We start from the raw sequence: 12264 nt of genomic DNA on the forward strand, positions 1-12264 counted from the left end.
ACCCCCCATCCGAGCTCTGGATACCTTAGGGACAGCCAGGAGTCCAGAGCCAGAAGATCTTAGAGAGCGGGGAGGATCATAAGGTGTCAAGAGTCCTTGTAGAGGGAGAGGGGATTTCCCATGAATGATCCGATGGCACGTGCAGAGTGCTTTGAATTCTACCCTGCTTCTGACCGGGAGCCAGTGCAAGGACCGGAGAGCCGCTGCAGAAGCAGCTCTTCTGGGTAATCTAAGCACCAGTCGTGCAGCAGCGTTCTGTAGGACCTGTAAGCGGCTGAGATTCTTCTCCAGGGTACCTAAATACAGAAGATTGCCATAGTCCATCTTCGAAGTGACTAGTGCATGTACCAAGGTCTGTCGGGCTCTCACAGGCAAGAACTTCAGCGTCTTTCTGAGGCTTTTGAGGGTCCCAAAGCATTGTCCCACCACCTGATTGATCTGAGGGCCAAAGGTGAGGGCGGCATCAAACCAAATGCCCAGATTCCTTGCTTTTTGGCAAGGGGTGGGTGTTGGGCCCAGGGAAGATGGCCACCATGCCGACGTCCACGCAGACTGGCGGCCCCCCACGACCAGCACCTCGGTCTTGCCTCCATTAAGCTTGAGGCAGTTGGCGGACATCCAGGCAGCCAGGTCTTGCATGCATGCTCTGAAGATGTCCGCCGAAAGATCGGGTGCGCGCGATAGGGAGATAACCAGCTGCGTGTCATCGGCATACGACACCAAGCTGAGGCCGTGACTCTCTACTAAGGTGGCAATTGGAGCGACATAAAGATTAAAGAGTGTTGGACTCAGGGACGAGCCCTGCGGCACCCCCTGGTCCAAAGGAATTCGCTCCGAGTAGTGGTCACCCTGCCTCACTTGGAAACCCCGGCCAGTGAGAAATGAATAAATCCATTTCAACGCTGCCCCTTTCACCCCAACCTTGTCCAGACACTGTAGCAGGATGGAGTTTAAATCATGCAATTTAAATGTTTTTTTGATATACTTGTAAATGTTTTTGCATTCATGTTAGCAATAAATTTAATGATAATGAAATTATGTGGCCAAAATTGTAACAAAATGTAACATCACAGAAAACATTATTTCTTATGCCCACTGTTAGAACCGGCTGTCTCTAGTTGGCAGAGGTATATACTTCTGACAAATAGGGACACACCTTTCCTAGTCAGTGCAAGGGGATCACACCCTTCGATAACCCCTGCTCACCCCCTTGGTAGCTTGGCAGAGCAGACAGGCTTTTCTCAGAGGCTGTGTGTTAAGCATTTATGACCACATACGGTAATAAAGTGAATACACTACAAATGGACACGACACAGTAGTATTATAAAAATAAGTATTTTTATATAAGGCTTAGCACAAGACCAAATAACGACAAAAATGTACACAATCTTAATAAATACTCTGGGAAGGGAAAAAGGATAGTTCAAAGGTAGTTTCTTCTTTAGCACAAAAGTCTTTAGTATCAAAGCAAATCTTCTTCTTGGCGATATAGTTCTTAGCAACAGGGTAACCCACACGGGGGCTACACGACGTCGAGGCAAAGTTAATCCAAAGGTTCGGCGTCGACCGCGAGGAGCGCTACGTCAAGCCCGGAGTCACACGGACCCCCAACAACACAGTACCTTTGGAAAATGAAGCACACGATGATCAGCGGCGTCGAGCAATCCGGCGTCGCGTTTTTGGTGTCGATCAGGCCTCAGCAGGCGTCGTTGTCGATGATGCGGTTGCACAGAGTGAGCAGCGCTCACGGCGTCGAGAGGGCACGAGGGCGATGCGATCAGCAGCGGTGCAGACACGAGGTCCCTTGGAGCTGGAGCCGTACTCCCACTCACTGGCATTGCTGCTGGCGTCGGTCGGGCCCGGCGGCCGGTCGTCGAGGAAGCGGGACACTGGGGCCATTACCCACTATGTCGAGCTGGATTCGGCGACGTCCGTCGGCGTCGAGGTTGCCGGCTCTTTCAGAGGTGCTGGATTCACGGTTCCAGCAGATAGCACTTTAGCAGATGAAGTCCTTTAGCCCTGTGACTTCAGCAGGAGACTGGCACTCTTCCAGTCCTTGGAGATTTTCTTAGCAAGCGTGAGAGTACACACACAGTTCCTCTCTCCTGGTTCCTTGGCAAAAATAAAGAAGCACTGCAGGATTCCCCCCAGCAAACAGCACACAGGCAGAAGGGGTAGGCAAGTCCTCAGATCAGCAGGCCTCTTGTCCTTGGTTACAGGGTTCCTTGTCAGAAGTGATCTAAATTCTTGGTTCAGGGGTCCTTCTCTTATACCCCTTTTCGGCTTTGATCCCTTTGTCCATGCAGGGGAATTTCCCAACATCCTGGGTCTGTTGTGGGTGGAGCCAGGCAGAGGCACCTGGCCTATTCACTGAGCAGGGCTGGGTCCTCAGACGTCCAGCAGGAGGTGGAGCCAGCATTGACACTGGCAGGAGCAGAGCTATCGGCCTCCTGGCAGGAGGTGGGGCTAGGATCGTCCATGACAGGCACAGAGCCATCAGCCGCTTGGCAGGAGGTGGAGCCAGCATTGTATCAGGCACAGCAGGCTATCAACAACTACTCTCCCCCTACTCTCAACGTAAATGTCCCACTCATCCCACACTGACTCATCCAGACCTGTGGAGCCACCCAGCTCCTGTCACACACACGCAAGACCAGCAGAAACCAGATATGGTTAGACAAGAAAATAGACACTTTCTAAAAGTGCTATTTTCAAACCCAGAGTCCAAAAACCATCCACACCAACGGATGCGTAATTAAACCCCGAGTTCAGGGATACCAAACTCGACATTGCACCATGCTCCCCGAGCCAGCTAGGATCATAGCGTTAATAATCCCGGCGGCCCATTCTACCCAGCGGAGAGCAGGCTACCTCGCAATAGTGAAGAACGAAGATGGCGGTAATTCACTATTAGGACATGCCAACTTGGTCAGGCGTGTACTACCTTATACTTACAATGCACCCTGCCCGCGGGCCTACCATAGGGGTGACTAACATGAAGTCAAGGGAAGGTTTGAGGGGCTGGCAAGTAGGTATACTTGCGCAGCCTGCGTGACAGCACTAGGCTGCACGTGGGTCTCGCAATGACCGACCCGTACACATTCTTTTACGAGGCTGCTCCTGTGGGTGGCACAACACGTGCTGCAAGCCCACGAGCGGCATTTGTATTTACAAGCCCCGGCACTCTTGGTGCACTAGACTAGGGACTGACAGTAAACCAAATAAGCCAAACATGGATACAATAGGTACATCAATTTAACATAGGGAGCACTTGCCCTGTGGCACTGATCAGCAGTGACACAGCGCCCAAAGCATATACCAGCAAAACATCGTAAAACAGTGGAGGCAAACAGACAAAATGGAGGAGAGACTCAAGCCAATGATGTCAGGTCTAACACGTGTCCCCTCCAGCTGAAATGTGGGGAGAACTACCTTTGACCTAGGGAGTCCTCTTCACTAAGGAGGAAAAATCTGGACAGACCATCAGCATTGGCGTAATCTGTACCAGGGCGGTGTTCCACCGTAAAGTCCATCCCCTGTAGGGAAATGGACCACCTCAACAGTTTCGGATTCTCACCCCTCATCTGCATCAACCATCTGAGGGGCCTGTGGTCTGTCTGAACCCGGAAGTGAGTCCCAAACAGGTAGGGTCTTAGCTTCTTCAGCGCCTAGACCACAGCAAATGCTTCTCTCTCTATCGCACTCCACCTCGTTTCCCTGGGAAATAACCTCCTACTGATGAAGGCTACAGGCAAGTCTCGGCCCTCTTCATTCACCTGAGCTAGAACAGCCCCCACGCCATGCTCTGAAGCGTCCGTCTGGACAATAAATTCTTTCGAGAAGTCGGGTGCCTGGAGTATAGGTGCTGTGCACATTGCAGTTTTCAGGGTGTTGAAGGCCGTTTGACAGGCATCAGTCCAGATCACGTTTCGTGGCTGCTTCCTGGAAGTCAGCGAAGTCAAGGGGTGCACAATGTTACCGTAATCCTTGACAAACCTCCTGTAGTAACCCGTGAGTCCTAAGAAGGCTCTCACCTGAGTTTGGGTTTTGGGCGGCGCCCAAGCCAGGATGGTATCAATCTTGGGTTGCAGGGGGGCAACCTTGCCGCTCCCTACTTGGTGCCCCAAGTACACCACAGAACCCTGCCCAATCTGGCACTTACTGGCTTTGATTGTGAGGCCTGCTCCGCGCAGGGCCAACAACACTTCCTGGAGGTGGCGCAAGTGTTCCTCCCAGCTGGCGCTGAACACTGCGATGTCGTCCAGGTAGGCGGCACTGAAATTCTCCAGTCCAGTCAAGACCTGGTTGACCAACCTCTGGAAGGTGGCAGGGGCATTCTTCATCCCAAAGGGCATCACCCGGAACTGGTATAGCCCATCTGGTGTGGAGAATGCGGACCTCTCCTTTGCCCCATCAGTCAAGGCGATCTGCCAGTACCCAGACGTCAGATCAAACGTACTAAGGTACCGGGCAGCCCCCAACCGATCGATGAGCTCATCAGCTCTGGGGATGGGGTGCGCGTCAGTCTTCGTGACCGAATTGAGTCCTTGGTAATCCACGCAGAGTTCTGGTGAAGCACCAGGCGCTGCAGCCTTCGGGACCAAGACTACTGGGCTGGCCCAAGGACTGCTAGAGGACTCAACCACCCCTAAGCAAACATTTTGGAGACCTCCTCCTTAATGTAAGCTCGGACCTTGTCAGTCACCCTGTAAGCCTTGTGCTTCACAGGAGGGCTGTCTCCGGTGTCAAAGTCATGGACACACCAATGAGTGACACCCGGAACCAAGGAAAACAGATCCGGGAATTGTCCCAACAGGTGGCGACAATCCTGTTTCTGCTCAAGGGTCAGTGTGTCAGAGAGGACCACACCATCCACTGACCCGTCTTGCTCGTTAGCACACAGGAGGTCAGGAAGAGGCTCACTCTCCTCCTCCATTCCAGCATCCGTAGCTAGGAGCATGCCCACTTCGGACCTTTCTAAGTGGGGCTTCAAACGGTTGACATGCAGGACCCGCAAGGGGTTCCTGGGAGATTTCAAGTCCACCAAGTATGTGACATCGCTCTTCTTCTCCACAACCTTAAACGGTCCAGTCCACCTGTCCTTGAGCGCACAAGGTTCCACAGGGGACATGACCCACACTTCCTGACCAGGCTGAAGCTCTACCAGAGTGGCATTCCGGTCATACCAACGCTTCATCTCCTCCTGGCTGGCCTCCAGATTTGCCTGAGCAAGTTCTCAGAAGCGCCGAGTCTGGTTCCGAAAGGCCAGCATGTAGCTGTATACATCCTGGGGAGGTTTCCTGGGAGATTGCTCCCAGCCTTCCTTGACCAGACTCAAAGGTCCTCTTACCGGGTGACAGTACAAAAGCTCAAAGGGGCTGAACCCTAGAGACTTTTGCGGCACCTCTCAGTAAGCAAACAACAGGCATGGCAAGAGGATGTCCCATTTCCGCCTCATTGGTTCTTCAAGACCCATGATCATGCCTTTAAGGGTCCGGTTGAATCTCTCAACCAGTCCATTTCCTTGAGGGTGGTAAGGAGTTGTGAACTTGTAGGTTACCCCACACTCCTTCCACAGAGACTTCATATAGTTCGAAATGAAGTTGGTGCCCCGGTCTGACACCACCTCTCGGGGGAACCCCATCCGGGAGAAAACACCCATCAGTGCCCGTCCCACCACGGGGGCCGTCACTGTTCTGAGAGGGATGGCTTCCAGGTACCGCGTGGCATGGTCCACCAAGACCAGGATGAACCTGTTGCCCAGGGCTGTCTTGGGGTCCAGGGGCCCAACAATGTCGATACCCACCCGGTCAAAGGGGGTACTGACCACTGGAAAAGGTTGGAGGGGAGCCTTCTGCTTCCTTCCGCTTTTCCCACTTGCCTGGCAAGTGTGACAAGTCTTGCAATGGATGTCTACATCCCTTCGCATCTGAGGCCAATAAAAATGGGTGACAAGCCTGTCATAGGTCTTGTCCTGCCCCAGATGTCCAGCTAACGGAACGTCATGAGCCAAACCCAGTAGGAAGGCTCTAAAGCACTGGGGTACCACCAGCACACGGGCTGACCCAGGCTCAGCAGCCTTAGGCTCGCTATACAGGAGGTCGTTCTCCCAGTACACAAAATGTGACCCTGACTGATCACCTGAGGATTGGGCTGAGGCCTGCTGCCTCATGCCCACAAGAGAAGGGCACACCTTCTGTTCCGCACAGAATTCCTCCCTTGAGGGACCACCATCCTGCTGCCAATGGGTCAGCTCGGGCAGGTCTCCCAGTTCGGCAATTTGTTCCCCTGTGGGCTCCAGGGCATCCCCCTCAGGGTCTACCTCCTCCTGGACCACGGGAACTACGGGGGCCGTTTCCCGCACCTCCTGCCTCTTCTCTTCACAGCTGGGTCCTTGGCCGTACTTTCAGGCTCCGGGACCCCATCAACACCCTTAATCGCTGTCATCGATCGAGTGGTTGCACACACCCACTCTGGCACACCCAACATTTTCAAGTGCGCCTCTCTCTCCACCTTCGCCCAAGGGGAGTCTTCTAAATCATTGCCCAGGAGACAATCGACAGGCATGGCGGGCCTCACAGCAACCTGAAGAGTACCTGAAACTCCCCCCCATTCAAAGGAAACCTGAGCCACCTCACACTCTTTCTGGGAGATGTCGGCAGCTATCACGGGGTAGAATGCGTGGGGAACCACCTGCTCTCTGGACACCAAATGACAGTTGACAGCTGTCACACTCACTCCGGTGTCTCTGAGAGCTTCCACTCTAAGGCCATTAATGGTCACCCACTGCCTATATTTACTAGGTTACTAGGCAGAGGGGGTGGAGGGACCATTTGCATGTCTCCTAGCGAGACCAGGGACATCTCTGCGGGACCCCTCCCACCATGGAAAACCATCTCCTCCCCTCCCAAGGCTACACTCGCCAACTGACGGGGGTGCACTCGGCGGTGCATTCGATTTCTTCATGGGACACTGGGAATCGTAATACCGGTGTCCCACCTGCCCACAAGTGTAGCAGGTTAGGGGGCCCCTATGAACAGGTTTACCCGTTGGGGCCCCTGGCTTCTTCTCAGGGGGAGGCTGGGAACCTTTCCCTTGGTTCCCTTGGGGATTACTTTGGGGCCCTTTCTGGGACTCCTTCTGTTTACGCTTGTCCCCCCCACTCTTCTGCTGGGGACCCTGCCCACCTTTGGCTGAGTCTCCCACTGGACCCTTGTGGACCCTGGTACTGACGCAGCGGTCCGCCTCCTCAGCAAGTTTTCTAGGGTTAGATATCTTGCTATCAATCAGATGCTGGCGCAGCTCTGGAAATTAGTTATTAGACAAATGCTCCCAAGCAAACAAATCATAAAGAGCTTCATAACTTTCCACTTTGCTGCCCTTTACCCAACCATCCATGGCTCTGCAAAAATAAGACACATATTCAACCCACGTCGTACCAGGCAACTTCTTACATTCTCTAAAAGCTTGTCTGTACTTCTCGGGGGTTAGGCCATACCGCAACAGTAAAGCATCTTTCATATGAGTATACGACATCCTATCCTCAACAGGCATGTCTAACAGGGTATCTCTCCCCTCATTCACAAAGCGACCCCACAACCCCGCTCCCCAATTCTTCTCAGGGACCTGGTGGGCCAACAATGCTAACTCATATGCTTTAAACCACTGACCAATATCTTCGTTCCTATGATAATCTTTTATCACATCTTTGGGAAAGTAAAACTTACTTTCTGCAGGCCCAGATGGAATGCTGCCACCAGAGGTATTCAATTCTAACTTCTTAGCTTGGATGTCCAACTCCCTCAACTTGGTTTCACGCTCCAAAGCTAACTTCTCTCTTTCAAAATCTAACCTTTTGGTCTCCAAATCAGCTTCCCTTCTCCCTCTTGCATTTTCTAACTCCAACTGCCCATTTATCTTTAGCCTTGCCATTTCCATGTTGTATGCACGCTCCTTCGCCCTTTCTTCTCGTTCTTCAGGGGAAAGACCTTTGGAGGAAACACTGCTTCCGGGAGAGGACTCAGGCCCATTAGCTGGTGCCTCCTCATCCCCTTCCACTGGTGGTACCACCACCGTATCAGTGGGATCTCTGGCTTCCAACCAGGCCTGCAATGCTTTGAGATAGGTTTCCTTAGCCTTGAGACCTTTGGTAGGAACTTTAAACTTCTTGCAAAAGGATTTCAACTCCTCCAATCTGTAGACGTTTAACTTTGCTCTGTCGAATTCCTCCTCAACAACAACAACAGGGGTAGTGACTCCGGTGTCACTCAAGGTCAAAACTGGCAGTGTTAAAAAAATCAAGCTTCAGAAAAGCGGAGAACCAAAAATAGGATCCTTCCCAATTAGATTGTGACTGCGCTATGGTCTGCTTTCACTATGTAGCACACACTAATCACTGTACATGGGTCATAAATGCAAGGTCCAAATCCTCACCGCTGCATCCAATGTTAGAACCGGCTGTCTCTAGGTGGCAGAGGTATATACTTCTGACAAATAGGGACACACCTTTCCTAGTCAGGGCAAGGGGATCACACCCTTCGATAACCCCTGCTCACCCCCTTGGTAGCTTGGCAGAGCAGACAGGCTTATCTCAGAGGCTGTGTGTTAAGCATTTATGACCACATACGGTAATAAAGTGAATACACTACAAATGGACACGACACAGTAGTATTATAAAAATAAGTATTTTTATATAAGGCTTAGCACAAAACCAAATAACGACAAAAATGTACACAATCTTAATAAATACTCTGGGAAGGGAAAAAGGATAGTTCAAAGGTAGTTTCTTCTTTAGCACAAAAGTCTTTAGTATCAAAGCAAATATTCTTCTTGGCGATACAGTTCTTAGCAACAGGGTAACCCACACGGGGGATACACGACGTCGAGGCAAAGTTAATCCAAAGGTTCGGCGTCGACCGCGAGGAGCGCTACGTCGAGCCCGGAGTCACACGGACCCCCAACAACACAGTACCTTTGGAAAATGAAGCACACGATGATCAGCGGCGTCGAGCAATCCGGCGTCGCGTCTTCGGTGTCGATCAGGCCGCAGCAGGCATCGTTGTCGATGATACGGTTGCACAGAGTGAGCAGCGCTCACGGCGTCGAGAGGGCACGAGGGCGATGCGATCAGCAGCGGTGCAGACACGAGGTCCCTTGGAGCTGGAGCCGTACTCCCCCTCACTGGCGTTGCTGCTGGCGTCGGTCGGGCCCGGCGGCCGGTCGTCGAGGAAGCGGGACACTGGGGCCATTACCCACTATGTCGAGCTGGATTCGGCGACGTCCGTCGGCGTCGAGGTTGCCGGCTCTTTCAGAGGTGCTGGATTCACGGTTCCAGCAGATAGCACTTTAGCAGATGAAGTCCTTTAGCCCTGTGACTTCAGCAGGAGACTGGCACTCTTCCAGTCCTTGGAGATTTTCTTAGCAAGCGTGAGAGTACACACACAGTTCCTCTCTCCTGGTTCCTTGGCAAAAATAAAGAAGCACTGCAGGATTCTCCCCAGCAAACAGCACACTGGCAGAAGGGGTAGGCAAGTCCTCAGATCAGCAGGCCTCTTGTCCTTGGTTACAGGGTTCCTTGTCAGAAGTGATCTAAATTCTTGGTTCAGGTTCCTTCTCTTATACCCCTTTTCGGCTTTGATCCCTTTGTCCATGCAGGGGAATTTCCCAACATCCTGGGTCTGTTGTGGGTGGAGCCAGGCAGAGGCACCTGGCCTATTCACTGAGCAGGGCTGGGTCCTCAGACGCCCAGCAGGAGGTGGAGCCAGCATTGACACTGGCAGGAGCAGAGCTATCGGCCTCCTGGCAGGAGGTGGGGCTAGGATCGTCCATGGCAGGCACAGAGCCATCAGCCGCTTGGCAGGAGGTGGAGCCAGCATTGTATCAGGCAGGGCATTCTATCAACAACTACTCTCCCCCACCTCTCAACGTAAATGTCCCACTCATCCCACACTGACTCATCCAGACCTGTGGAGCCACCCAGCTCCTGTCACACACACGCAAGACCAGCAGACACCAGATATGGTTAGACAAGAAAATAGACACTTTCTAAAAGTGCTATTTTCAAACCCAGAGTCCAAAAACCATCCACACCAACGGATGCGTAATTAAACCCCGAGTTCAGGGATACCAAACTCGACATTGCACCATGCTCCCCGAGCCAGCTAGGATCATAGCGTTAATAATCCCGGCGGCCCATTCTACCCAACGGAGAGCAGGCTACCTCGCAATAGTGAAGAACGAAGATGGCGGTAATTCACTATTAGGACATGCCAACTTGGTCAGGCGTGTCCTACCTTATACTTACAATGCACCCTGCCCGCAGGCCTACCATAGGGGTGACTAACATGAAGTCAAGGGAAGGTTTGAGGGGCTGGCAAGTAGGTATAATTGCGCAGCCGGCGTGACAGCACTAGGCTGCACGTGGGTCTCGCAATGACCGACCCGTAGACATTCTTTTACGAGGCCGCTCCTGTGGGTGGCACAACACGTGCTGCAAGCCCACGAGCGGCATTTGTATTTACAAGCCCCGGCACTCTTGGTGCACTAGACTAGGGACTGACAGTAAACCAAATAAGCCAAACATGGATACAATAGGTACATCAATTTAACATAGGGAGCACTTGCGCTGTGGCACTGATCAGCAGTGACACAGCGCCCAAAGCATATATCAGCAAAACATCGTAAAACAGTGGAGGCAAACAGAAAAAATGGAGGAGAGACTCAAGCCAATGATGTCAGGTCTAACACCCACTCACACCTAATACCTTCCCCGTAATAATCAAATTGCCCATGGCCATCTTGCAGGAATTATTTTGTTTCCTGCTGCTACGGCGTGCCCCAGGTAAGCCATGGTCAATTATGCCACTAACACTACTGCCAAATTCACTACCCTCCTTTTCTGTCTGCATATCAGGTGCAGCATCACTATGTATTTTATCAACAGCATCATGTAGTGTTCCCATTCCCCTGGCAATCTCTGTACAAATTTGCTTCATATCAAACTGCATGGAAACTGTCTGCTTGCAGAGTTGCGCAGTACAGTTGGAGAGGCGATACAAACCCCTGGTATGACCCTGCATGCAGGTCATAGCTCTAAGGTGCCTTTCACCACTTCTCAGTTGCTGGGTCTGTACCACTGTGCACAATGTCTCCAAAGAAGTTGCAATGCGGTCAAGCTTTTCTGAGATTGTTTTATGCCCTTTCTCAATGACATTTGCAATGTTTTTAATACTGTTGTGCATGGCACCAATCTCTTTACTGATATTTCCAAGTTTTCCCTTAATAATTCTAATGTCTTTGCCTTGTAGGTGCTGAACTTTGAGGATTTTATCTTCCACAACACTGCCGGTGCTGCTACCCTCTGCAGTTCTGCCAACATCTGATGGTTGTGAACGGCGCCTATAAATGTGCTGAAGTCTCCTTCGTCTACTCGAATGTCTGACATAATATCGACAGACAGAATATCGACATGCAAAAATATCGGAGCAAAAATATCGACAGCAAAAATATCGGAATCCTATCTTCATTAAGGTAAGTACAAAAATATCGAAAAAATAATATCGTAGTACAAAAATATCGGAATCAAAAATATCGTTTTTTTAAATGTATTAATAATAATGTAAAAATAATTTTAAAATACATATAAATTTACAACTACTAAAAATAAAAATATTAAAACAAAATTAAAAGTAATACATATACATTTAAAAATAAATAAAACACTTAATAATTTAAAGTAATTTTAATTTTTTTCATGTAATTTATTTGATTTAATGTATTTTTTTTTTACCCTGTACGCCTGTACCCCAAAAACCCAAAACTGACCCTGAACCCTAAAAATATCCCTGTACCCCAAAAACCCAAAACTGACCCAGAACCCTAAAAATACCCCTTTACCCAAAAACTGAAAACTGACCCTGAACCCTAAAAATACCCCTTTACCCAAAAACTGAAAACTGACCCTGAACCCTAAAAAATACCCCTTTACCCAAAAACTGAAAACTGACCCTAAACCCTAAAAATACCCCTTTACCCAAAAACTGAAAACTGACCCTGAACCCTAAAAATACCCCTTTACCCATGAACTGAAAACTGACCCAGAACCCTAAAAATACCCCTTTACCCAAAAACTGAAAACTGACCCAGAACCCTAAAAATACCCCTTTACCCAAAAACTGAAAACTGACCCTGAACCCTAAAAATGCCCCTTTACCCAAAAACTGAAAACTGACCCTGAACCCTAAAAATACCCCTTTACCCATGAAC

This window comes from Lissotriton vulgaris, chromosome 1_1 (assembly GCF_964263255.1).
Source record: "Lissotriton vulgaris chromosome 1_1, aLisVul1.2, whole genome shotgun sequence".
Lineage (NCBI taxonomy): Eukaryota > Metazoa > Chordata > Amphibia > Caudata > Salamandridae > Lissotriton > Lissotriton vulgaris.